We start from the raw sequence: 24,778 nt of genomic DNA on the forward strand, positions 1-24,778 counted from the left end.
ACTGCAAAAGGCAATGATTTGCTTAGAAAAAATTCATTTAAAATGTCTTGCAATTATTGACACTGTTGTCAGATCTTGGCAGTAGCAGCGCATTATTACCTCCTATGTATGTTTGCCGGGAGAAGGCAGTCTCATTGTTTAGGAGGGAGAAATAAAACAAAAGTCCAAGGGTATTGTGCTTGAAATACATCCTAGCGATACGGAGTTGATTGCCCCAGAAAAAAAAGGAAGCCTATGTGTATATTATTATTCACCTCGGTAGCCCGAATCCTCTCTTTCTCTCTCTCTCTCTCATACAGTTGAGCTGAGCTGGGCAGCCATCCAAGTGATTCATATTAAATTCTAGCTATATTCAGCACAAAAGTCATCTAGCATCAGAGGATCAAAGTTACATCAACTAACAAGCACTGGGGGACTGATAAGCTGCTAAAATTAGGTCATTGCATAGCAGCAGCCTTTGATGGATGAAGTGAAATTTAGCCGCGGGTTTGCTATTTAAAGATCTGTTACAGCAGCCTTTCCTGTAGCCACAATGAACACACAACAAAGTATCATGCGTCTGATTAAATGTTTAATCATCGCTGTTGAGCTTGCCGACTGGGGCAAAGATTCAGTTTCCTTAAGAGTGCATTCGACTCTCGGACCGAGCCCGTACATGCATTTTAATTCCCACATCCAGAGCCTTACAACAGGACCCATTTCTCCCTCCTCAGGATGAGTTCTGTAAAGTTAGTTTAATCGTTTTTAAAAGCATTGGGTCACACGGTTCCACCTCCAAGTCCCTGCCAGTTCAGTGTTTCAAAACTCTTTGTCAGTGTCACACACACACACACACACACACACACACACACACACGGCTCCGGACTGCCCAGTGGGTGCAGCAACTGGTCTGGTGCACGCATTTCTGTTTCTGGCTCGGTCCCTCAATTTCAGAATCACACACCTGTCCAAAACGGCTCGCGTCTCTCTCTTCTTTGGGATTGTTTTTGTTTCCAGATGGGTTAAGGTAGGGATCTGGCTTCATTCGGTTTGGGTTTTGGCTGTGGCTGAGGCCCCAGGTATGTGGCAGTCACCAGTTCTGATTTTGTAACTCCCATGGCCAGGCCAGGAGCCACACAGGAAGCCGGAAGGGGCCTAGGGTCAGTGTGTCCTGTCCCAGCAGCACGGGGTGGGGGACTGTGTGCCCCCAGGTGTCCTATCCACCCCTCAGCTCCAAAGGGCCTGTGGACATGTGTCAGGTCCCCCGAGGCCATCTACAAACACCAGATGGACTGTTGAGCCTCCCCAGGCTCTGAACCTAAGAACCCGCAATGGGAAGGAAAAGGCAGCAGCAGCAGATGAGAAAAACGGTCAGGGAGAAAAAAAACACTTTAACCCAAACGAAGTTTAAAATAAAATAAAGAGGGGTGAACACTCAGCTGGGAGAGGAGAGGAGGCCTCCATGGGCAAAGGGAAATGCCGCTGGGAGGCAGCTAAACCTGAGCCTGGGAGACTGGAGGGAGGCGGCCCCAGGGTGAGCAGCATGTGCACAAGGCTTGGGAAGGGGAGAGCGAGGGGTATCATCCACCCCAGAGCCCCAGGGAAGCCTGATTCATCAGTACACCCAGGAAGGGGCTGTCTCCAGCGCTACACACCTGCCCAGTTGTCCCAGGTGAACCCTGGGCTTGGAAACAGTCCAGGGACACTGGCAGGCTGAGAGCCACTGGAGAGGGCCACCCTGTCCCCCTCCCGCCTGTAGGGGCACATAGGTTTCCCACTAACCCTTGGTCCCGGTTGACCAATTGCCAGATGAGACGATTGGATCCTCCTGTCCTTACAGACACAAGGACACAGGTGGGAATACCTTTTCATAGGCAAATTCCATGTCATTTGCTTCCTATTCCAGCCACACAGTTGTGCAGAAGATAAAACAAATCAGGGAGCGCTCCCGGCTCTCAGGAGCACTGTAGGGAGTGGAGACAGGAAGGGAGCCATGACAGGGAAGGTGACAATATCGGCCCTGTGATCTAGATGCAGTTCTGCAGGCGCTCACTGAAGAGCCTGCAGGAGAAGGCAGGAGGATGTGCTCGCGGTTTCCTGTGATGTGGTGAGGGTGGCTGGAGCTTCAGCACCGAGGCTGGAGGGAGCTCCTTAGGTGGCCCAGGTGACGCAGAATGCTGGGCTTTCACTCAGATTCATATGAGACAGACAATGTAGAAAACGTGATTTTAAACCTGGGAGGGGCTGACTGCCTTGCTCTTGGCCATGTTTTGGCATGGTCTTACACGTAGCTCCCCAGCACACCTGTCTATCTTCGTTTGTGTTCCTTCAGAAGCCAACCCTAAAATAGCATCCAAGGGCAGGCAGCAAATTTGGGAAGTTATCTCCAGGAGCACTGTAGGGAGTGGAGACAGGGAGACAGGACAGGGAAGGTGACAATAAAACTAGCTACCCTGTGGACAATCGGAGCCTCATCTCTCTTGGGAACTCCAGGTCCCAGTCCCATGAGGGGAGGGAGCTGGAGTGTGTGAGCCACTCCCACAGCCACTGGTGGAATACTGCTGGGTGCAGGGAGGCCATTATTCTCTGGCATTCCAACCTGCTGAATCTTCAGGAAAATCAGGCTCTAATGGCCAGAAAAAGATGCTGGAGGGTGGCAGTTTACGGGCACGCACGTTCATAGTAGGTTGGGGCTAGAGCTGAAGAGCATATACACAGCATTTGCTACAAGATCCAAGATTTTATTGTCAAGAGGTGCTTTCTGAAAGCTTAGAGTTCAGCCCTACATCATGGGAGACAGGAACAAAAAAACCTGATTAGAGTCACGAGTTGTTCAAGGTTAATTCAAAGGGTAACTTCTATTCATGTTCAAAACCCCAGCTGTGTGTAACTTTACCCACAGCGGATGCTCAGATCATCTACTTAGGTGATGAGATGTATCCCGGGCTTGTGGGCCCTTCAACCAGAGGCCTGTCCTTGAGGCCAGTGAAGTTACTGCCCTGTACGTTACACCGGTATGATGCTGTCATTACGAATCACCTTCATCTACGTCATTCCGATGGTATCAGGATGGGGCTGTAGGTCATGTTGGCTGATTTTATTTTCCAAGGACAATGATGTTGGTATGAGCCATCCCACAAACTCTCTGTATCGTGTGATGCTAACCTTCTTTCAAGAGGTGGGATCCGTGTTCCCTCCTGTTATGAGCTGAATTGTGTTCCCCCAAACTTCATATGTTGAAGCCTTAATCCCCAGTACCTCAGAATCTGACTGCCTTTGGAGACAGGGTCTCTAAAGAGATAAGTAAGGTTAAATATGGTCCTTAAGGTAGGCCCTAACCCAATATGACAGTGTCCTTATCACAACAGGAGACTAGAACACAGACAGACACAGAGGGATGACCACGTGAAGACGTGGGGAGAAGACAGCATCTACAAGCCAAGGAGACAGGCCTCAGGAGAAACCAACCCTGTTGACACCTTTATCTCAGACTTCTACCCTCAAAACTGTCAGAAAATTAATTTCTGTTGTTTAAGCCATCCAGTCGGTAGTGCTTTGTCATGGCAGCCCTACCAGACTACTGTACCTCTCCCTTGAGCCTGGGGAGAACTTTAAAACTATCTTAACCAACAATGCAGTGGGGATGATACTGTATGACTTCCAAAGCTAAATGAGGAGTTGTGGAAAAGCTATGGAGTTTACACCTGGCTTTCTGTCTCTCATGGATGCTTGCTGGAAGCCTAGCTAGCTGACATGGAGTGACAGCATGGGGAAGAACTGAGGCCCCCAAGCCAACAGCTAACTTCAATCGCCAGACACGTAATGTGAGTGAGACTGGAGGGTATGCCAGCCCCCAGCTTCAGTGTCTTTCAGTTGAATTCCCATGTGAATTCCCAACCCACTGAATTCATGCACATAAAAAAAAAATTGTTGCATACCACCATATTTTTGGGTAATTTGCCATGAAATCATGGTAACTGGAGTAGTCTTAGACAGGAAATAGTGCACTCTTCGATTTTCCAATGAGAAAACTGAGACAAAGAGAAATTCAATGATCTTCCAAGGCCACACAACCAGAAAGTGGCAAAGTGAAAGTAATTTTGCTATAATGAATAATTATGAAATGCAAATTACAAGGAAGGTAACATACTAAGCCTTTGGTGGCACAAAGATGGCCTTGGGGAATGCCCCCTTGCCTATGCACCGATGATGCCCACATGCCATGAGCCTTTTCTCCTAAGAACTATGTAAGTAGATCTGTTGGATAAGTTGCAAGAAGTGACATATTTCTTTTAAATTTTTTTAGATAGTGTCTCATCTTCCCCCAAAGATGGCAATAATTTACACTCCTCTCATAGCCTCTGTGAATGCCCGCTTCAGTCGAGAGTCGACAATATTATGGATTATAGATGTCTTTCCTTTCTGATAATTGAAAAAGCTTTTCGTTCTTTTGCAGTTTATTTGTTCGTTTGTTTGTTTGTTTGTTTGTTTGTTTGTTTGTTTGTTTTGTGATGGAGTCTCTCTCTGTCGCCCAGGCTGGAGTGCAGTGGTGCAATCTCGTCTCACTGCAACCTCTGTCTCCCAGGTACAAGTGACTCTCGTGCCCCAGCCTCCCAAGTAGCTGGGATTACAGGTGTGCGCCACCACGCCTGGCTAATTTTTGTATTTTTGGTAGAGATAGGGTTTCACCATGTTGGCCAGGCTGGTCACAAACGCTTGACCTCAAGCAATCCACCCGCCTCAGCCTCCCAAAGGGCTGGGATTACAGGTGTGAGTACAAATGGAAGCGGCTGCCGGATTGGAGGCGGGGAGGAAGTTCATACTCACTGTAAACTCCATCCTACAGTTAGAACTTTTCTTTTCCATGTTCAAGCATTTCTTCTCATACTCAAAAACCTAGTTAATATAAAAGTGGGTTCTTATAAAAGCAAAAGTTTGAGCATCCCTGCTGTACACCCTTAGGCTTTTACACAAACATAGGTTCAGGCTTCCTTCATCCAGATCTTGAATTAAGCAACCCATGAAAACACAGAGCTGTGCTCTGTGTCACCAGGTGTATTAGAAACTTGAGTCCAACAACCAAAGACAAATGGAAGCAGTTTAGGTCTTTAAGGCAGTCTAGGGATGACAGACAATGTTCCCATTCAGTACACCTAGAAAGAATACCTGAAAGAAATGTGACCTTACAGGTTCCTGACTGCTCAGCACCCCTCCCCTAAAACCTCTCTCCTCCTCCCTCCCCTCCAGCACCCTTCCCCACCTGTCCGGGAAGAGCAACTCCTAACCCAGCTGCACCAGCTTGTGCAGATCACGTCCGCTTCTCTTGTCACCAGTCCTGGATTCTGGACAACAGAGATGGGTCAAGAAGCAAGTGAAAATCCTGCCTCTTTTTGCAGCGGGGATCTCCGTAGACTGCAAACACAGACAAGTTATCTTTCATGCATGCCACAATTTCCTTCCAGCTGTTTTGTGCTGTTCCTTCTCCAGCAAGAATGGCTTTGCTGAATGTTGTCCTGGGGAAAACCATTTAATTGTTTCAATTGTGCCAATTATCTACTTAAGGGTCAGTGCTTGTTTCCTACAACATAGCAGCTTAACTAATTAAAAAGATTAACCTTGGGTAGAAAAGAGTGTGTATTTATGCAAATTACATGAAGCAACGACTTGCACACAGGGGCAAAAGTGTCCTGCCCTGCAAAGGCTTACTGAGGCTGGCTGGAGTCCAGGGTACCCTGACTGCACATGACCACCCTCGGGGGCATCTAGAACCCAAGATGAACACAGCAGAGCCTTCGGAGGTGGGGCAGGATGCCAGAACTTTCCACAGCTCCCCAGAGGACCCCAGCAAGTGGTAGGGGCCGAGACTAGAATATATGGCCTTTGGTTGGTGATCAGAGCCTTTTTTCTTCCCAAAGGGAATTTTCTAAAGGGAAATTTAGGCCAAATCAAACCCTCACATCCCTTTCACTCACAGATGCTAACAAATAGTAACAAATCAGAGGAAAAAAGAATCTTATTTGGGAAGAGTCCTCAAAAAGTATGCTTTTTTCTCCCTCACCAAAGTGGTCCTCAACTTTAACTACTTCTGGACTTATCCTGGGAGCATGAAGAAATCATCAGGCCTCGGGCTCCGCCCCAGAGGCCCTCGTTTAAAGAGTTTAGGTGAGGTCTTGGCCTTCTCAAATGATCTCCTGTGCAGAACCACAGCTTCTGCACCTTCACGCTGACCCAGGGATGCAGAGGCACATCTGGAGGCCAAGCTGATTCTAATGGCTCCACTACCTCTTGGACTATTAGGATGGTCAAAGTGCCTGCATGTCACCCGGTATCATCTGACCTGGTGGTAGGAACCATGCATCGCCTGGTGTCACCTAAGGCAGGGTCACGGGCTCACTCAGCATGATTGCAGTCGCTGTTCTCAATCCACCAGCCGCCCTCTCTGGTTAGCTGATTTGGGGTCTCTTGCCTCAGGTGGCTGGGCTCTGCCTCATTACCTTCCCCCCATCTCCTCCCTCGCGGATGTCAATTCCCGGGACTCTGGTTGTTGGTGCCCTGTCACCACCGCGTGCATTTTAGGGTCTGGGGATAACTTGTCACCTGATTGGGTTGCCCATTATTGGCCGTGGGATTTTGGTGTTGCTCTCCAGGTGCTCAGTTTTTCAGTGTGTGTGTCGGGGGAGCATCCTGGGCAGAACAGATCATGACTTGGAGAGAAACCTCGGTTTCTCAGAGGAGTCTCCTCTGTGAGTGTCCAGAGCCTGCCCCGAACCACAGGACTGGGAGCTCGTCGGGCAGCTCTCCTGGGGAAAAAATGCTAAGTCATTAAGTAAAAGGTCAAGTTGTTTTCAGAAAACACTTTTTAAAAAGAGAAGGCAAAGTATGATATGGCTTATAAACATTCATTTCAAAAATGCTTAATGTCTAAATGAAATTTAATGCCACTTGGAACTTTAATATATGCAGAACAACTCGGTCTTCAATAAATCTGAATAAATGTACATATGTAAGTATATATGTGTCTCTGGTTTCCTGTAACTCAAATTCAGGGTTTAAGGTTTACATTTTTTGAGAATGTTGCAAATATACCTCAGAAATATTTCAGGTTTGGTTCTAGATAACTGCAATAAAGCAAATATCAGAATATGGCTAGTTACACTAATATTTTGGTTTTCCAATGCATACAAACATTATGTTTACACTGTGCTATAGTCTCTTAAGCATGCAATAGCGTTATGTCTAAAAAAATGTACATACCTTAATTTAAAAATACTTTATTTCTAAAAAATGCTAATGATCATCTGAGCCTTCAGCGAGCCATAATCTTGTTGCTAATGGAGGGTCTTGCCTTGATGTTGATGATTGCTGAAGGCTGGGGTGGCTATGTCAATTTCTTAAAATAAGACGGCAATGAAGTTCGCCACATTGATTGACTTTTCCTTTCACAAAAGACTTCTCTATAGCATGTGATGCTGTTTGACAGCATTATACCCACAGTAGAACTTCTTTCAAAATTGGGGTCAATCCTCTCAAACCCTACTGCTGCTTTATCAACTACATTTATGTAATATTTTAAGTCCTTTGTTGTCACTTCAACAATGTTCACAGCATCTTCACCAGGAGTAGAATCCATTTCAAGAAGCCATTTTCTTTGCTCATCCATAAGAAGCAACTCCTCATCCATTCAAGTTTGATCATGAGATTGCAGCAATTCAGTCACATCTTCAGGCTCCACTTCTAGTTCTAGTTCTCTTGCTGTTTCCATCACATGTGCAGTGACTTCTTCCACTGAAGTGTTAAACCTTTCAAAGTCATTTGTGAGAGCTGGAACCAACTTCTTCCAAACTTCTGAGAATGTCACTATCTTGACCGCCTTTCATGAATTGCAAATGTTCTTAATGACATCTAAAATGGTTAATCCCTTCCAGAAGGTTTTCAATTTACTTGGCCCAGATACATCAGAGGAATCACTATCTATGACAGCTATGGCCTTACCTAATGCATTTCTTAAACAATAAGACTTGAAAGTTCAAATTATTTCTTGATCCGTGGGCTGCAGAATGGTGGTTCTGCAAACTAGGCATTGAAGGAATGTACCTCAAAATAGCATGGGCAAACATCATAAGAAAGAATGATGTTGCAGCAAAAGAAACTATCAACAGAGTAAACAGACAACATACAAAATGGAATGAAAAATAACAACAGCCAACATTTTACTGAATGGGCAAAAGCTGGAAACATTTTCTCTGAGAACTGGAGCAAGACAATGATGTCCACTTTCACCACTCCTATTCAACATAGTACTGGAACTCCTGGCCAGCACGATCAGTCAAGAGAAAGAAATAAAAGGCATCCAAATAGGAAGACAGAAAGTCAATCTATCTCTCTTTGGAGACAATATAATTATATATCCAGAAAAGGCTCCTAAATCTGATTTTAAAACTTCAGCAAAGTTTCCAGATACAAAAGCAATGTCCAAAAACCAGTAGCATTTATATACACCAATAACATCCAAGCTGAGAGCTAAATCAAGGACATGCTCCCATTTATAATAGCCACAAAAAGAATAAAACACCTAGGTATTTTATTTCTGATACCTAGCCAATCAGAGAGGTGAAAGATTTCTACAATAGAATTATAAAACACTGCTGAAAGAAATCAAAGATGACACAAACAAATGGAAAAGCATTCCATGCTCATGGATAGAAACAATCAATATTGTTAAAACGGCCATACTGCCTAAAGCAATTTACCGATTCTGTTCTATTCCTATCACACTACCAATGATGTTTTTTTCACAGAATTAGGAAAAAACTATTCTAAAATTCATTTGGAACCAAAATATAGCCCAAATAGCCAGACTAATCCTAAGCAAAAAGAACAAAGCTGGAGGCATCACACTACTCGACTTCAAACTATACTACTACAAGGCTGCAGTAACTAAAGCAACATGCTACCGGTAAAGAAACAGATATATAGACCAATGAAACAAGTTAGAGAGCCCAGAAATAAAGCCCCACACTTACAACCATCTGATCTTCAACAAAGCTGGTAATAACAAGCACTGGGAAAAGGACTTCTTATTCAATAATTGATGCTGGGATAACTGGTTAGCCATATGCAGAAGATTGAAACTAGACTCCTATCTTTCACTATATACCAAAATGAACTCAAGATGGATTAAAGACTTAAATGTAAAACTGAAAACTATAAAAACCCTACAAGAAAACCTATTAAATACAATTCTGGTCATCACCCCTGACAAAAACTTCATGATGAAGATTCTAAAAGCAATTGCAACAACAACAAAAAACAATTAACAAATAGGACCTAATTAAACTAAAGAGTTTCTGCACAGCAAAGGAAACCATCAAGAGAGAAAATAGGCAACCTACAGAATGGGGAAAAAATATTTGCAAACCATGCATCCAACAAACATCTAATATCCGAATCTATAAGGTACTTAAACAAATCAATAAGCAAAAAAAGTGGGCAAAGGATATGAACAGACACTTCTCAAAGAAGAATACACATGACTAACAAGCATATGAGAACAAATGCCCCAATATCACTAATCATTAGGGAAATGCAAATCAAAACCACAATGAGATACCATCTCACAGCAGTCAGAATGGCTTTTCTTAAAAGTCAAACAATAACAGATACTGGCAAGGTTGTAGAAAAAAGGGAATACATACACCACTGGCGGGAATGTAAATTAGTTCAGCCACTGTGGAAAGCAGTGTGGAGATTTCTCAAATAACTTGGAATTATCATTCAACCCAGCAATCCCATTACTGAGTATATACCCAAGGGCATATAAATTGTTCTGCCATAAAGACACATGCACACATACATTCATCATAGCACTGTTCACAATAGCAAAGACACGGAATTTACCCAGGTGCCCATCAATGGTGGAATGGATCAACAAAATGTGGTACATTTACACCATGGAATACTATGCAGCCATAAAAAAGAATGAAATAATGTCTTTAGCAGCAACATGGATGTAGCTAGAGGTCATCATCCTAAGCAATTTAATTCAGGAACAGAAAACCAAATACCATGTGTTCTCACTTACAAGTGGGAGCTAAACATTGAGCACACATTGACACAAAGAAGGGAACAATAGACACCAGGGCTTACTTGAAGGAAGAGGGTGGGAGGAGGGTAAGGATTAAGAAACTACCTGTTGGCTATTATGATGATTACCTGGGTGACAAAATTATCTGTACACCAAACCCCTGCGACATGCAGTTTACCCATGTAATAAACCTGCACATGTACCCCTTGAACCTAAAAGCTGGAAAGAAGAAAAAAGAATGATGGTTGTATTAGCAAGCGTGAATACATTAACCTCCTTGTTACTCTCTATGAGAGCTCTTGGGTGATTGGGTTCACTGTCAATGAGTGGTAATATTTTGAAAGAACTTTTTTTGTTTTTTTTTTCTGAGCAGTAGGTCTCAACAGTGGGTTTAAAATATTCAGTCAGCCATGGTGTAAACCAGATAAGCAGCCATCCAGGTGTTGTTGTTCCATGTACAGAGCACAGGCAGAGTTGATTTAGCCTAGTTCTTAAGGGCCCTGGGACTTTGGAAATAGTAAATGAGCATTGGCTTCAACTTAAAGTCACCAACTGCACTAGTCCCTAACAAGAGAGTCAGCCTGTCCTTTGAAGCTTTGAAGCCAGGCCTTGACTTCTCCTCTCTAGCTAAGAAGGTCCTAGATGGCATCTTCTTACAATGGAAAGCTGTTTTGTCTACATTGAAAATCTGTTGCTTAGAACTGCCACCTTCATCAGTAATCCTAGCTAGATCTTTTGGATAATTTGCTGCAGCTTCTACAACAGCACTTGCTACTTCACCTTGCACTTTTATGTTATGAAGATGGCTTCTTTCCTTAATCCTCGTGAACCAACATTTGCTAGCTTCCAACTTTTCTTCTGCAGCCTCCTCACCTCCTTCAGGCTTCTAACTCTAGAATTAAAGAGAATTGGGGCCTTCCTCTGGATTAGGCTTTGGCTTAAGGGAATATTTTGCCTTGTTTGATCTATCCGGGTCACAAAACTTTCTCCACACCAGCAATAAGGCTGTTTCATTTTCTTATCATATGTGTGTTCACTGAAGTAGCACTTTAAATTTCCTTCAACGACTTTTTCTCTGCATTTACAATTTGGCTAATCATTTGGTGCAAGAGGCCTCACTTTCAGCCTATCTCAGTTTTAGACAGGCCTTCTTCACTAAGCTTAATCATTTCTAGCTTTGATTTAAAGTGAGAATTATGGGACTCTTGCTTTTATTTGAGCATTTAGAGACCATTGTAGGATTAATAATTGGCCTAGTTTTACTATTCCTTTGTCTCAGGGAATCAGGAGGCCTGAAGAGAAAGAAAGAGATGGGGGAATGGCCGGTCTGTGAAACAATCAGAACACACACTACGTGTATTGATTAGATTCACCATCTTATACGGATGCAGTTTGTGGTGCCTCCAAAACAATTTTAACAGTGACTTCAAAGATCACTGATTACAGGTCACCATAACAGATATAATAATGAAAAGGTTTGAAACATTGTGAGAATTACCAAGTGCCAAGTGTGGTGCAAAATGAGCATATGCTGTTGGAAAAATGGTGCTAATCAATAGACTTGCTTGATGCAGGGTTGCCTCAAAATAAGCCTCCATAAAAAATGCAGTATCTACAAAGTGCAATAAAGCAGGGTATCTCTGTACTTATCCAGTATTAAATTCTGTTGTCACTTCTTTCTTTCCTTGACCATCAGTCAGGCCAGAGCCAGAGCAGGCTGCTCAGTGTCCATGCTTGTCAGGGGTGTTGGCATTGGAATCAGAGCCAGTATCTGCTCTGCCCTAGCTCACGGGCTTCCTCTGGCAGAGCACAGGGACCAGGGCTCCAGGTTAGGCTGCAGGTCAGGAACAAGTTAGTTCCGAATTAAGGCAGGTACTGTGTTTCATTTTTGGTTTGGTTTTGTTATGATTTCCTTGCTTCTCTTTCCTGGTGAGGCTTTATCTTACCTGTCCTTGGCCAGTCCTTCCCCAAATCTTTCTGGTAATGAGCTTTGTTAGCTCAATTAAATTATGCCACATTCCCACAAAAGTTTTGTGAGTCAAAAAGGATTGGCTCCAAGCATCCAATTGCCAAGCCTCACATGGCCCCCAGAGTATCAGGTGACCTACATCCTTCCTGCATTTCTGAAAAGTCATCAGTTAAAATAACTCTGGAGTGGCAGAAAGACTGGGCAGCTGGTATAGCCCTTTGCAAAGGTGAAAGCCCTAAAATCACACGTGAGAGCTGGTCAAGGTGTCCCCAAGAGCTGGTCAAGCACAAACTAGACCAAGGACGTCTGCACATGAGAAAAGCTCCACTTAGAAAACAAGGAATAAAAACAGCCCGGGAGAATAAGGTATATATGTGGCTCACGTTACATTTCCCTTGGACAGCACCACTCTTGTGGCAGACTTGCCAGGTGCCAAGCTCTCTCCCCTCCCCTCCCTGTGCGTTTCATGAGCTGTTTCGCATGGGCACATCCTCCTCTTTACTCTCTGGCACAGCCAATCCTGCAGCTTCCCAAAAGTCCAGCCCAGTCTTCTCCATTCAAGCCAAATTGAGTCCTGCCAAGCTCTGTTCTCTGATAACTCACTCACGTCTGGGGACCAATGTATATCTCCTAGATGTGACCCTGCCTCAGGTTTATAACATCACTGAATTGGCCAAGATGAAGCTAAGAACGTTGGCTTCCACTGACCTCTTCCTCCAAAGAACCCAGATTCTGTGCAATGATAAACCAGGTAACTGATAGATACACAGCTTGGTGGCTTCTGCAGAGCCTTGTGCACTTGTAAACATTCCTAATTCCAACCCTGGGCAACGGTAAAACTGCATCACATCACACAGTGCATTTCCCATTTCAAAGCCTCTGAAAATGACAGGAAGATGGTTCCCAGAGCACCCTCGGAGCCCGTCTCCCAGAGACCACAACAACTGGTTACCAGAAAGAACACAGATTATGTCTCTCGTTCCCACAACTTATGATACCAGCACACAGATATCAGATGTGTAAAAGCCCGACCCACAGCTTCCTTACAATATAAACACATCATCTCGGCCTTGTTTCTTTTCTTGGACTGATGTTGGATAGGGAGGACCTACACTTCCACCACAATAGAGAGGATTCGTTTTCTGCTCCTTTTTTTGGTCTGTGATGTTACTTATTTCTTAATTAGCATTTGTGCTGACATTTCTCCTGCTATCTTAGAGCATAGAAATGACTTATTTAGGGAAAGCTTAAAAAGGTATTCATTCAGCCTTTCTTTCCCCAGTGGGAAATGTGATAGAGGAGAAAAACGATCGGATGCCCTTCACTCACTCAAAATCTTCAAGAATTTAAACCGTCTCCACCAGCCTGAAAAGTACACAACAGTAAGGGGCATGGTAAGGAAGAAAACAGATCTAAATACATACGACACCGTACAGAGGGGATGAGGGGTCTGTAGGGCAGATACACACAGATACTCAAATATAGAATCAAACATAAATAGATACTTCGTTTAAATACATTCAGCCAACAGACATAGGTGGAATTACGGATACCACTATTTGAAACTCACAGTGGCACCAAGGCTGGCTCTGACCACCATCGCTACCTTTCCCATCCAAGAGCTGCTTCAGGTGGAGAGAGGCAAGGCAGAGAAAACTGATCATGATGACGCAGCTGCTGCTGGTGATGCTTGTTATGAACACACCAAACCCTGTGCTAAGTGCCTGGCATTAATGGTTCATTTAACCCCACCATTCTTGTGAGTTGGGTGTGATGCCAGGTGGACAAATGAACGTAGGAAGGTACAAAGGGGCCATGTAATATGCCCAAGGTCAATGACAGGGCTGAGATCTAGACCCAGCTTCATTCAGCTCACAGAATATACGCTGACCATGGAGTGCAGTCGGCCCTCCAAATCTGTAGGGTCAGCATCCCTGGATTCAACCGTGAATCAGAAATATTACCAAAAAAAAAAAAAAAAAAGATGATTGCATCTGTACTGAACATGTACAGACTTTTTTCTTGTCATTATTCCCTAAACAATGTAATACAACAACTATTTACATAGTGTTAGGTATTATCCGTAGTCTAGAGATGATTTAAAGCATACGGGAGTATGTGGATAGGCTGTATGCAAACGGGGACTTGAACATCTGTGGATTTTGGTATCCACGGAGTTGAGGGTGGGAGGTCCTAGAAACAATCCTGTTTGGATACAGAGGGATGACTATATATTTCCTTTCTAGAGAAAACCAAGAAGGAAATGACTCATTTGTTCATTCATTCATTCACGCATTTCCTTTGCAAGTATTCATTGAATGTACAATGGAGGAGACTCCCTATTTGTCCCTGATAAAATACTAACTGTACAGCCCTTTGTGGGCCTTCTTGGAAAACAAAGTGGTCAGTGATGATTCCTACACCCAGTCAACCCCGCACACCCCTGGAGAAACTCAGAACCCTCCAGCCTCCTTTTCTTGTCTCTAGAATTAAAGAGCTACCTGCTTCTGCAAAAGACTATTTGCTGTCTGGACAGCAGCAGGATATTGGGGTAACCAAGGTAGGTTTTAATCAAGCACAAAGCCAATTTTCCTCTGCAGAGAATAACACAAAAACTCCAAATCGTTGAGCAAGGATGTGGTAAAAACCTTAATAATAAGAACTGACATTTGTTGAAGATTTACTTTTTGTCAGGCACTGAGCGTATTTAATTTTCAGAACTCTATACAATAGGGACTGTCATTATTGCCTGTTTTACAGCTGAGGAAATTAAGGCTTAAAGCGTTAACCTGTCTGGGTCACACAAACAAATGCCAGTGTTTGCATGTAGGTCTTTCTGATTGAATCCACACTCAGCATCAATGCTAGACACACATTCCCAAAGTCTGAAGTGCTGCACAGGAGGCCGAAGCGATAACGGCCCCATGAAACACCAGTCATGGAATGGCGCTATTAGTTCTTTTTTTTTTAATTATACTTTAAGTTCTGGGATACATGTGCAGACCATGCAGGTTTGACAAATGGGATCTAATTAAACCAAAGAGCTTCTGCACAGCAAAAGAAACTATCATCAGAGTGAACAGGCAACCTACAGAATGGGAAAAACGTTTTGCAATCTATCCATTTGACAAAGGCCTAATATCCAGAATCTACAAGGAACTTAAATTTACAAGAAAAAAAATGAACAACCCCATCAAAAAGTGGGCGAAGGATATGAACAGACACTTCTCAAAAGAAGACATTTATACGGCCAATAAATATATGAAAAAAAAGCTCATCATCACTGGTCATGAGAGAAATGCAAATCAAAACCACAATGAGACACCATCTCATGCCAGTTAGAATGGCGATCATTAAAAAGTCCGGAAACAACAGATGCTGGAGAGGATGTGGAGAAATAGGAACACTTTTACACTGTTGGTAGGAGTGTAAATTGGCTCTATTATTTCTAAGCCACAGGCTGTGACCCACTGACTTCAATGCATATTAAATGCCTGGAATATTTAGAACTATAAAAATAGTGCAAAATTTTCAGCCTATTAAGATTTATCTTAACAAGGCGAACCTAGAGTCCTCAGCAAAAACTCATTTATGTTGTTTCCATAGTAAATATTATTTTCTGCTACAAAGGGCTTCCCCAGAAAAGAGAAGGCGCATAGTCATGTCAACACCCTCCCCTGATGCAGTGGCTCACCTCCCTGATCCATTCCAGAAAACTGAAGGCCACTTCCTGGGTGGTCCAGGTTTTGAAAGGAGAGGATGGGGAGGGGGACTCAGGCTGGGGTTAAATCCTGAGGTGGCACCAAGAGAGACTGAATTTCAAATGTCACCTGTAGGAGATGTCCCCAGTTAGAGAAAGGGGAGAGTGTGAGGCTGGTGTCTGCATCTTTTCCCTTGTGCAATATCTAAATGCATTAGATGAGAGGAGCTCTTGAGAAAATGCTTCAGTTCATGATTTTGTACAACATGCCCCTGACACCGTCTGTTAAGCTTTGAGGAGAGAGACAGGCAAGAAGGAAATGCTCAAAAACATTAGCTGCGGCTGCTGCCTGCTGTTTCGCAGGTGCAAAGGAACACACAATGGCTGTGTGCCTGGCAGACCAGGCCCTGGGATACTGGTTTGGAGTGTCAATTCTTGGAAACCCTGCTCCAAGAAGCCACGAGTTCAATAGGAACTTTGCTCACCCTTCACCCTGAAGCCAGGCTCCTCTGGGCGTGGAAAGAATCTGCCTCTCAGGCCTGAGGCAGCCAGCATTAACCTCTGTGTCATCGGAAACATATTTAGGAGACGGGTCGGAGAGGGAGACAGTGTGGAGGGAACCAAGGGGTGGAACCACAGCTTATGGCCAGGCCCCTTCTTCATCAGTAGGAGACTAGGGACTGCAGGTGAAACCACAAGGGAGAAGGAAAGTCTCCTTTCTCTAGTGAGCTCATTCTGCGCACCTTGCCTTCCCATTCTGCGCTTCACGCCCATTAAGGATTTATGCTCAGAAAACTGGAAGACGAGGGAAGAGAGGTGTCTTAGTCTGTCTGTGCTGCTGTAATAAAATACCTGAGACGGGTAATGTATGAAAAACACGAGTCTCTTTCTCACAGTTCTGGAGGCTGGGAAGTCCGAGACCCAGGCGCTGCAGGCTCCCTGTCTGCAAGGCTGCTTCCAGGGGGCCTCCAACCTATGTCCTTGCAGGCAATGGGGTGAACACCATGGGAAGCCTCTAGAAGGCCTTCCTCCCATTTACCAGGGCTTGAGCTTAGGACTCAGTCACGCCCTAAGGACCCACTTTTTTTTTTTTTTTTTTTTTGAGATAGGGTTTCATTTTGTCGCCCAGGCTGGAATGTAGCAGTCCCAACACAACTCACTGCAGCCTCGACCTCCTGGGCTCAAGTGATCCTCCCACCTCAGCCCCCCAAGTAACTGGGACTATAGGTGCTGACACCATACCTGGCCAATTTTTGTATTTTTTTTTAAGACAGGGGTCTCACTATGTTGCCCAGGCTGGTCTCAAACTCCTGAGGTCAAGTGATCCTCCTACCCTGGCCTCCCAAAGTGCTGGGTCTTAATACCATTCCATTTGCGAGTTTCAAGGTATGATTTGAGGGGACACTGAGACGGTAGCAAGAGGTGAAGCCCCATCCCGCTGGTCTGCACCGTGAGCTGGCCGTCCCTCCCTGTGTGTGCGGGAAAAGCAGCTCTGGCCTTGGCCTGCACTGGGAATGTGAGCGGGAGGGAGGCGCGCTCATCCATCCAAGCCACTTTTCCCGCGAGCACGAGGGGAGCCGGGGCCTGGGCCACCGCGGAAATGTGCTCCTGCCTTCCGGGGACGCGGTCAGGGAACCCAGCCGGGGTGCTCTCTGCGCTGTGGGTGTCGGGCTCTGCAGGGGCCAACTGGGCAAAACGAGCAGGATCTCCCGGCCCCACCCTCGTGGGCTCCGCCTGCCCCAGCAGCCACCCTGCCATCCTCCCTGCGAGACAGGTGACTTTCCTCTCGGATGCGGCGCATCTGTCGTCGGTCTAACGGGCCCAGTCCCCAGTGACACAGCCCCAACCAAAGACACGAAGGCGAAGGCACAAGCTTCGACCAAGCTCAGTTTGCCCATCTGGTGCCCACCTGGCTCGTATTTGGTGACTTGGAGGAGAGGAAGGTCGTTTAGCCATTTTATCGTAGCTCTCTGAGCTTCCCAAGGGTCCTCCTCGCCTCTCAGAGGGCAAAGCATTGCTCTGCTTAGGCCGACTTCACTGTCTTCCCCTTCCAACAGGCCGCTAAAAATGGCCTGCGAGTGTGGACGGCTCTGACGTTGCAAAACCGCGCAGGAAACAAGCGTCTCAGGTGGAGGCGGAGGCCCAGGCCCTTCCCAGCCAGAGCAGGCAGCCCTGCAAGGGCTGTTGCTTCGTATTTAAATTCTCGTTTTTTTATCCTATTTCGAGGTCCTCTCTGGGATTTTAGGAATGTGGAGACGTGCCAGGAGTGACACCGAGCACGGAGCGGTCAGGCTGGCCGGAGGCGGAGCGCTCAGGGACACGTTGCCCACGCGGAGCGCGCCTGGGCCTTGGAACAGAGTCTGGGAGGGGTGAGGGCGAGGCTAGGGTGGCTGGAGAGAGCTGGCTGCGGGCTGGGCAGAGAAAGAGGCTTTGAGACTCCCGATCAACTTTATAATGCAGGGGAAAGTCAGCCTTTTAAATGAGGTTAAGTACCCTGAGAGTGATGGTAAATAGAACAGGCAGCTCTTTAAGTGGAAATAAAGTGCTTTCGGTACCGTCATAAAGCTGCAAAACGCAGCTTAGCTGGGAGAAGTGGATTTCACGTGGGAGAGAGATTAAATTAGAATGCAGGCTCAAGAGCGATTTAAGAGGGCCCCTTCAACCAGGGAAAGAAAGGGAGAGGCAGAAGGGAGGAGAGAGAGAGTCTGACTGATTGATTATGGCCAACTGTGAGAAGCGGAATTCCACACTGAGGTCTGACAGCACCCTAATAAGCACTCCTGCTCTCCCCCCACCATGTGCCCACCCCACCTCTTGCAGCCAAGCAATGCAACATCAATAGGAAAACAATCTGACTTCAGTGCAATTTTCCACACATTTAAAGATGCTTTGCATATTTGTTTTCTAAAATCCCCCATGAGGCTCTACAGTATGTTTCTGAATTCTTTTTAACCTCTCAACTTGTCAAAAGAGCATTTCAAACCCTAGATCTCAGGGGTCCCTGCCAGGCATTTTCAAGTATGATTTTTTTTGGGGGGGGGAGGGACATCAACAAGTTAAAACCGAATTGAGCAACAAAGTAAGTGTCATTTTGTGTTTTCTTTGGTTAAGACAAACAATAAAAGCTGGCTTGATGTGTTAACAACATTCCCGGTTTACTTGGTCAAAACCCAAACCCCAAAGAGGCTGAACTGAAGTTACATCCCCTCTCCTGCTGCAGCGAGGTGACGTGCGTTATCAGTTTTGTCTTCCATGTCTTCCTCATCCTGCTGTTTGCTCCACGGCTCTTGACAGGATGGAGACGAGGGAAGAACTTCCACATCCACATTCAAAACGTCTGCCAGAATTCCCTCAGGCAAGTAAGAGATGGTTTCTCTTCAAGAGCTTTGCATGTTGATGAGACAATGAGTCAGGAAGAGATTGAACTGCACTTGCTTGAATGTAAAGCTGCTTGAGATTTTCACATTGGAGTCTGGTACCCTTTCTATAGAAAAAGTCACTGGCTTGTCACTACTCAGAGCATGAATTTCCATGTTACTAGAGTTTCTTTGATCTTCAGAGAGAAAGTGTGAAATAGTTAAAGGCTTAAAAGTGGCCAGAAAATTCATAAACATGCATTCAAAAATAATTTCATTCCGTTCTAAAATTAGAAATGGAAAACGTCAAGGGAATCAAAACAAGTTGTTAAAATCAGTATTCATGTTGGATCAAATCTTTGTTTGTTTCAGATTCATTTTATTGATTCTTGAAAAGCCCTGGAGGAGGTGAATCATACTGTTCCCCCTGAACATAGTGGCAAACCATGTCCCTGAGAAAGGATGACTCTCCCAAAATACATGGCATGCAGCGGGGCAGGGGCCTGGGCCTCAGAGCCTTTTCCCTTGTCGGAATGCAAACTTCCATTCTGGGAATGTAAATTGTGTGGATGATAATATCATGCTTTGGCTGTTGGAAGAAGCATTCAGGAAACGTGCCTTAGGCATATTCAGTTTGTTGAAAAACTAAGAATGTCACATATACAGTTTGGCCACCTACTTCACAGTGGTAACTTAATATAGCATTGTTATTTTTCTATACAGCCAGAATGCTAAATTTGATAGTTGAATAGTTATTGGATTTGTTTCAGAAGGAAACGTCTAGATTCTCTGCTGAACAGCTCTCTAAAGGAACAACAGAAGCAGAATATTTTTCTAGAAGGCATAGAATTTGGCTAGGGCACTTTAAAAAATCTATTAATAGATCCTCATACCAGAGATTCAATAACATACTAGTGTCCTGAGCAAATTGTACAAGGCACTGTGCCTGGCCCACCCTTCTGCCCCACTGGGCCTGGGTTAACAGCCCAGCATGTCTAGGCTGGGCACTGGCATTCTAGATGCGCTGACTTTTTTCTCATGTACACACACTTAGAGTTTACACGTACATGTTCTTCTTTGTGTGTTCGCTATATTTCATAGCAATCTATCTTTTTCCTTAAATGGATGAAATACAATTATTTAACATACCTTTTTCCTTAAGTGGATGGAATATAATGTATTTAACAACTCTTCTTATTGTTTCTAATCCAATGGCCAAAAACCCAAACAAACGAGCCCTGATTTGAATTTGCAATTTCCTGAGACTGGACATTTTTATATATGTTTATTAGCTACCTGTATTTCGTTTTCTGTAAATAGCCTATTTATTTTGTCAGTTTTTCTCTTTCATTGTTTGCATTGTTCTTATGGTTTTGTAGATGCTCATTATACATTCCGGATACTATTTATTTGTTTGCTAAAATCTCCCTATCTGTTACTTGTCTTCTCCAAATGTTTCAGAACAGCTATTCTTATGCATTTTCTTTTGCATATAAACTTGAGAATCAGTTTGACAATTCCAACTAAAAAGAGAAATCTTCTTTGGATTTTTATTGTGATTGAAATGAGTTTATATTATTTGGGAAAAATGCAATCTTTATAATATTAGGGCATCCTTTCAGGAAAATGATAGGTCTTTCTATTTATTCAAAATTATTTGTGTTCTTTAAGGTTCAACTGTAGATTTCCAATAGATAGCCTCTATTAGGTTAAGGGAATATTTTCTACTAATAAGTGAACAAGGATTTTTTCCTTAATTAGGAAAAAAATTGAATATTTTAAAATACTTTTATATCCATTGAGAGGATACATAGTTTTTCTCCTTTGTCCATGAAGGGGATAAACTATGTCAATAGATTTTCTGATATTGAACCATTCTTACATTTGAAGTATTAGCCCTGATTCTTCATCATATTTTACTTCTTTAAAATATAAAATTAAAATCAGTGAGCTAAAATTTAATTGGGATTTTCATATTTATGTTCATAATTATATGAATGTGATTTTTTTTTCTCGTACTCTTACCTAGTTTGGGATAAGGATTGTATGAACTTTACACAATGAGTTGGGACATGTTCATGTGGTTTGGCTGTGCCCCCAGCCCAATCTCGTCTTGAATTGTAGCTCTCATCATTCCCAGGTGTCATGGAAGGGACACAGTGGGAGGTAATTGAATCATGGGGGTAGGTCTTTCCTGTGCTGTTCTCGTGATGGTGAATAAGTCTCACAAGATCTGACAGTTTTATAAAGGGCAGTTCCCTGCACATATCCTCTTGCCTGCTGCCATGTAAGACGTTCCTTTGCTTTTCCTTTGTCTTCCCCCATGATTGTGAGGCCTCCCCAGCTATGTGGAACTGTAAGTCAATTAAACCTCTTTCCTTTATAAATTACCCAGTCTTGAGTATGTCTTTATTAGCAGCATGAGAGCAGACTAATACACATGTCTTAGTCCATTTCCTGTTGCTGTAACAGAATACCACAGACTGGGTAATTTATAAAGAAAATAAGTTTATTTGGCTCATGGTTCTGAAGGCTGGTAAGTCCAAGAGTGTGATGCTGGCCTCTGGCAAGGGTCATTCCACTCCCGAGATAACAGCATTGACCCACTCATGGAGCCCCCATGACATAATTAATTCTCAAAGGCCCCTCTTCTTAATACTGTTGCAATGGCAATGAAATGTCAACATGAGTTTCAAAGGGCTCAAACATTCAAATCAAAGCAGAACATATGTCTCATTTTTTGCTTACTGAAAAAACATACGTAAGATCGGGAATATTTATTCCTTGCAAATTTGGTAAAACCTACCTATAACCTCTGGGTCTGGGGCTTTTTCAGGGACAGGGTAAAGTGCTTTTGAAGGGAGGATTCTCACAACAAGTTGGATATTTTGGTAGGCCTATAGGTTACTTTCTGTTATAATTCTACCCTCTGCTTCCATGATTTAAGGTGAATGCTTACCAGCTTTCAGCTGTTTGCTCTCAAATGTATTTACAAGTGTACCTGTATAATTACTTTATTTAATTTAACATTATATGGACCAATGGCATAATTGCCAAAAACAAGTTTTCATTTTCATGAAGACTAAGTTGAATACTTTAGGAGGACTAGATAGAATTGAGTCACTTAGATAAATGATTTGTACTTAAATGTTCTAATACAACTGGAAGCATGGGTGAAGGCAGGAATTTATATCCTTATTACTCAAAGTGTGGCCCATGCACCAATATCAGCTGGAAGCCTGTTAGAAATGCCAAATCTCAGAACCCCACCCATACCTACTGAGTCAGACTCTGCATTTTAACAAGATCCCCAAGACATTTGTGTGCACAGTAAAGTTTGAGAAGCTTTGATTTATAAGAATTCCACAATCAGATTACAATAGTTCCCCCCCGCCCCCTGCTTATCTGACGTTTCCCTTTCCTCAGTTTCTATTACCCAAAGTCAACCATGGTCCAAGAATATTACATGGAAAATTCCAGAAATAAACAATTTATAAATTTTAAATTGCAGACTGTTCTAAGTGGCATGATGAATTCTCTTGCTGTCCCATTCCATCCTGCCCAGGATTTAAATCATCTTTTATCCAGCTGTAGACACTCCCCACCTGTTGGTCACCAAGTAGCCATCTTGGTTAGCAGATTGGCTGTCATGGTATCAGTATCACAGTGCCCTGTGTTCAAGTCACTCTTATTTTGGTTAATAGTGACTCCAAAGGGCAAGAGTAGTGATGCTGAGAGCTCAAATATGCTGAAGAGAAGCCATAAAGTGCTTCCTTTAAGTGAAAAGGTGAAAGTTCTCAACTTAATAAGGGGAACAAATACTATGCTTATGTTGGTAAGATCTATGATGAGAACGAACCTGCCAACTGTAAAACTGTAAAGAGAGAAAAAGAAATTTGTGCTAGTTTTGCTGTCATACCTCCAGCTGCCAAAGTTATGGCCACAGTGTTAGTAAGTATTTAGTTAAGGTGGGAAAGGCATTGAATCTATGGATGGAAGTCTTCAACAAAAATGTGTTCCGACTGACAGCAATCATGTTTGGTATCTGTGGTTTCAAGCATCCCCTAGGGGACCTGGGACATATCCCGCATGGATTAGGGGGCATTACTGAACAGTGTATGTCTTAATATTTTCCCTCTGTTTCAAAAATCAAAACCCATAAATTGTCAAAAGTGAACTATAAGTGTTTACATAAGAAAAATGAGGTAGAAATACAATCAGATGTCCAATTTTAAAGAGAAGGCATTAACCCTGCATAAAACATTGGTGAGTGAATATATGTTTCTATGGTTTCAATTAAAGTAAAAGTTTGAGATCCATAATGACTTTTTTTTAATAATTATTCACTTTAAACACTTTTTTCACTTAACCAACTGACTATAGGCCTGGACTGTGTTGGATTAGAGGGATTCTACTGTAATTTATATTTTCCTGGATTAGCATTACTTTCATCTAAAGTCCCAAAAATATTGACATAAAGTTGTATTCAGTTCTAACCTTTTTATAACTTCAGTTTTGGACACGTTTTCACTTCAAATGCTTTCATTTATGCCTGGTTGCTGCCGACTGTTTTGTTTTTTACTTGTTCAGAATGTCCAGAAATTTATTTAAATTATTTTTTATTTTCAAAGCACTACCATTCTGTTTGTTTATGCTTTCTTTCACTGATGTTTACTTTTATTTTTATTATTTTCTTACTTTTGCTATCTTTGCTTTTATTTTATTATTGTTTTTCTGCCTCTCTTGTTTTCTAGCACCAGGGTTGAGAGCTACAAATTTTCCTCTGACGACTGCTTTGTCCATGTCTTTCATGACGTGGTACTCTCATGGACATTCATTTCTTAATCCGTAACTAATTCCAGTTATTTAGTTTTTCTTTTCTTTTTTATCTTAAAGCGTGTTTTAAAATCTTGAAATAGAACCATTTTGCCAGGCTTTTGATATTAATGCTTACTTTTTCTGCTGTCTGTTCAGAAAATGTGTCTTATCTGATTTTTTCATTTTGTAATTTCTTTTTTTTTTTTTTTTTTTGAGGCGGAGTCTTCACTCTGTCGCCCAGGCTGGAGTGCAGTGGCACCATCTCGGCTCACTGCAAGCTCCGCCCCCCGGGTTCGCGCCATTCTCCTGCCTCAGCCTCCGGAGTAGCTGGGACTACAGGCGCCCGCCACCGCGCCCGGCTAATTTTTTGTATTTTAGTAGAGACGGGGTTTCACCGTGTTAGCCAGGATGGTCTCGATCTACTGACCTCGTGATCCGCCCGCCTCGGCCTCCCAAAGTGCAGGGATTACAGGCGTGAGCCACTGCGCCCGGCCCATTTTGGAATTTCTTAAGCTGTTCTCTGTGTTCTACCTCAGCAACAATTTTTGTGGATGTTCTGTTTGTGTTCGAAAAGAGGGTATGGTCTTTGTTGGCATAAGAGAAATGTGTCTGTGTGTATAGATTTATATACATTTATAGTTAAGTTTGTTAATTATGCCATTCCACTCTTCTACATCTTTTGTTTTTTGTTTGTTTGTTTTTGTCTCCCATGTCAACTGCTCATCCAGCAGTTATTCCACTCCACTTCTATTTGCCCACACACCCTGAGTTTTTTTTCAGGGGTAGCAATATGCCCATGCTAGGAGACAAATGATGATTAAATCTAAGCCAGCATTCCCTAACAGAGGCCTTCCTGACATTTTGCTCCTGCA

At 43.4% G+C, this 24,778-nt stretch overlaps 1 protein-coding gene and 1 long non-coding RNA gene across 8 annotated transcripts in view; one reads left to right on the forward strand and one right to left on the reverse strand.

Moving 5' to 3' along the window:
* LOC126937670 (40S ribosomal protein S20-like) overlaps positions 1-24,778 on the forward strand; it is a 1,038,442-nt gene that overhangs the window by 848,733 nt on the left and 164,931 nt on the right. The gene's annotated exons all lie outside the window — the stretch shown is intronic.
* Positions 4,481-17,977, reverse strand: LOC126937682 (uncharacterized). Its single transcript, XR_007719817.1, has 3 exons — positions 17,642-17,977; positions 6,577-6,779; positions 4,481-5,492 (listed from the first exon to the last, which is right to left on the reverse strand). It is a non-coding gene; the product is annotated as an uncharacterized LOC126937682 (long non-coding RNA).

This window comes from Macaca thibetana, chromosome 15 (assembly GCF_024542745.1).
Source record: "Macaca thibetana thibetana isolate TM-01 chromosome 15, ASM2454274v1, whole genome shotgun sequence".
Classification (NCBI taxonomy): Eukaryota; Metazoa; Chordata; class Mammalia; order Primates; family Cercopithecidae; genus Macaca; species Macaca thibetana.